Below are 3,870 nucleotides of genomic sequence, written 5' to 3'. Positions count from 1 at the left end.
TCAACCTAACTCATGGCTTTTTGCGAAAGTATTTCCTGTTTACCAGAGTGTAAAGAGAAAAAAAAACTGTTTCGTTAGAGAGTAGGAATAGGGTGGAAATGTTGTGTTTAAAAGCTACGCAATGCAGATTCAGCAAAATGTTAATATGTCAATAAAAACAGGCTCTATTTCTCTTAAAGGAGGATGTAAACTCTATAAATTCAGAGCGTGGCAATCTAACTGTGGATTGTGAAAGTTTGTGCTACATTGTAAACATCATCAAATAACATCAAAATGCTCCTTTTGTTAGAGGGTCATCCTATTTGTAAACTGAGGGCCCATCAGCAATGGGATAGCATTGTACAGAGGTTGAATGTAAGAAAAAAAACCAGCACCTAACTATTTCTAATCCTACTGCATGATTAAAAAAAAAAGTGAAGTTGTCATAGTCCTACTGGACCACAGGGCAAAACAAGTGCAAATAAGTTTCTGAAAACTAAAATGTAAAAGAAGCAGGACACAGAACTGAAAATTTCATTAGATTACAGAATTTCACAGTTTCACAATATCAGCAATCCAACATTGTGGTCATTCTCTGTAAGATTTCACATTTATTTTCAATCAGATTCAGTTCATTTGGTAGCAGTGTCACCTCTGACCTAGATGTTGGCGGTTCATGCCACATTCCTGAGAGCAAAAATTTAGGCTGATGATGCAAAACAGTCCTGAGGGAATGCTGCACTGTCAGATGAACAATCTTTTAGATGGTAGGTTAAACTGAGACTCTGCTGTTCTCTCTCAGGTGAGCACAGAAGATCCCCACTGTCTACTGTTAGTTCCTCAATCAACATCACAAAACAGATTAGATGGTCATTATCACATTACTATTTATAAAAACTTGCATGCTAGTTGACTGCTATGTTGCAGATCAACAAATTGTGTCAACTCCTGTTCCCCTCCCAAAGTGAACATTCAGCACAATATTTTACTTGTTGCAACACAGCAAGTCCATACAGAGAACAATAACCATCCTGCACCATGTGACTTGGCCAACCCTGTTCACCGCGATCATCTGTGATATTAATTAAACAGTCCACTCTATCAAGTTTAGAAAAGCTTCTCTGAAATTATATCAGCATGTTGTTCAAGAGCTACTGTTTCTAAAGACTCCTAGAAACTAAGGGAATATTTAAGTTTCTCAATTCCATGAAGGAATATAAAAGAATCAGGGCATGTGTGTGACTTGGGCAAGTGGGAAATATGACAGGCTGTTTTGCACTTTGTCTGATTTTTCCATCCCAATAGATGCCTTTTCACCACTTTGTAATTTACATTCTACCCATGTTGAATTTAAAGCTCAATAGAAAATGAAATACGGTGGATCTCCAGCCTTTCATTCAGACCTCAATGACAAAAGAAGCCCTGACAAATTTCTCTCAGATTTGTGTTACTTTGCATGTTGCCTGGTTCACTGTAGGAGATTTATATTGTTCCTGAAACATCTTCTGGTTTTTCGCTACTCTTATTCAGCAAAACGGTAGCTCAATGGTTAGCACTGCTGCCTCACAGTGCCAGGGACCCGGGTTTGATTCCACCCTCGGGCGACTGTCTGTGTGGGTTTCTTCCCACAGTCCAAGGATGTGCAGACTAGATGGATTGGCCATGCTAAATTGCCCGTAGTGTTTAGGGATGTGTAGATTAAGTGTGTTATATGGGGATGGGTCTGGGTGGGATGCTCCAAGGATCGGTGTGGACCTGTTGGGCCGAAGGGCCTGTTTCCACACTGTAAGTATTCTATGATATGAAGATGTACAGTAATATTGCAATGAAGCCACAAACTACAATAATACTGTTAATCCATTAATAAGGTACCTTAAGACACAGCAAAGCTTAATCGTTTTCAAATCAATTCTAGTGGATGCTCCTTTGTGTGCAATGCCGTGACCTATCTTGGATAATTCCACTTTAAGTCTCTTGACTGACTTTAGAGAAAGTACGCAGTGATGAAAACTCAAGAGGCAAATTTCTCAAATGGCATTTCAACTGATTTATGATATTGAACAATTTGAATGTTTTAGGTGTAACTTGCGTGCCACAGCATTGACCCCAAAGCAAAGTTAAAATTATTGTCCTCTTATCATCCAGATATTACATTTGTTTTGGAATGCGCTGGTATCAATCTAATCAAATATGGAGCTGCAGAGTTCTGTAAGCCAAAACCACTGCAAAATCAAGAGATATTAATCAGTTCTGAAGAAAGGTCACTGGACTTGAAACATTAACTCTGTTTTTTCTTCACAGATGCTGCCACACATGCTGAGTTTCTCCAGCAGTTTCTGTTTTTGTTTGTTTCATATCTCCATTATCTGCAGTTCTTTGTTTTATTCAACAGATATTAATGTCTGTGATCTAATTTTGTGTGTTGTATCAGAACACAATTCAGGCAATACCATTGTCAAAATAATAAAATCTTTATTTTAAAATATCCAGTTTTGTGTTATAATGCAGGCTTTTAGTGTTGGCCATTGATCAGTCAGATAAATCAACTTTGTTCAGGCTCACTCCACTGAACTGCTGTCATGCATTTACCATTCCTCAAACACTTGTGTATATGGCCATGAGATCATAGTTGTTTGATGTGACCCTCTGCAAATCACAAGGGATAAACTTTATAACATAATGTGCATCTATTTGCTGAAGTACAGACCATACAGCCACATTTGTACTACAAAATCAAAGACTGTAATGCCTTTGGCCCATGTATTTAGGAATATATTTGTATTGGTTCTTTCACAGGTCTCTGTGTGTGGAGACTAATTACCACATTGACATGATGGGGAAGAGGGATGCATCAGTCAGAATCCTCTGCCATTACATGACAGAAAATGTACCTCCACTTCATGACTGCAGCAGATAACCTTGGTAAAATTACCTGCTCTAATTTTAAGCATTTTTAATCTACATCAGTACATTACTATAAAATGCTTACGCATTCAAATGTGGAAGGAAACCTCCAATTAATTTCTACTGAACATCCTCTCCTCTTGCAAAAGCAGTGAGAAGGGAAGGAAATTGATTGTTGAACAAAAAGCAGAAGAAACACAGCGAGGCAGAAATTGGTAGAAAAAAAGATCAAAAGTAAGTAAAGAAACTGAAATAAAGCATCAGAGAAAAAGGGCAATTATACACACATGGTGGTAAAGAGCTGATCGTGGCATCTGATGTAAGGCTTTAATATATATTCACCATAGAATGTGTATTAAATTGCCTTACTTCGATTAAGAATGATCACAATATTTCAAAATGTCTTGTAACAATTATAAACCATTAAAATTCAAACCAGAAATAGTTAAATACTGAGAACTATTACAAATATGGCATTAATTTACAAAGTGGAAGTGATAACATTGGGGCAAATAGCAAATGTTATTATCAGATCCCAGGTGAGGTTCTCTTGCTATTGTTCCGAATGGGATACCTGGAATTGTAAAACTCCCTGGAGAGGAGGGCTGATCTCACTCTCATTGGTTACTCAGCCATCCCTCACAACAAGCCATGAACCATCATGCTAATTTAAAATGATTCTTAAATCTTTTGAAACAATCTCACAGTAAAATCCAAGTCTACATAATAAAGAGCTCTTATCTTTAATCTAAAAAGGATTCCTTTCTTTATGGATACCTTTCTCCTAGACCCCAATGAACAGATAAGGTATTGTACCTATTATTGGATGACACCGTTAGCACTAATGTTTGCAATTGAGCAAGTTAAATTGAGACTATTTGTTTGGCAAGTTGTTGAAAATTCTCTTGTTCTGATACCCTTTGACAGTGATTGAATTCTGGTATTTAAAGTGAGAGAGAATTTTCCCATTTGTTTTACCTGCAGTGC

Source organism: Rhincodon typus, chromosome 29 (assembly GCF_021869965.1).
Source record: "Rhincodon typus isolate 14 chromosome 29, sRhiTyp1.1, whole genome shotgun sequence".
NCBI classification, from domain to species: Eukaryota; Metazoa; Chordata; class Chondrichthyes; order Orectolobiformes; family Rhincodontidae; genus Rhincodon; species Rhincodon typus.
The sequence above is the reverse complement of the archived record's forward strand: the minus strand, read 5'-3'. Positions refer to the sequence as shown.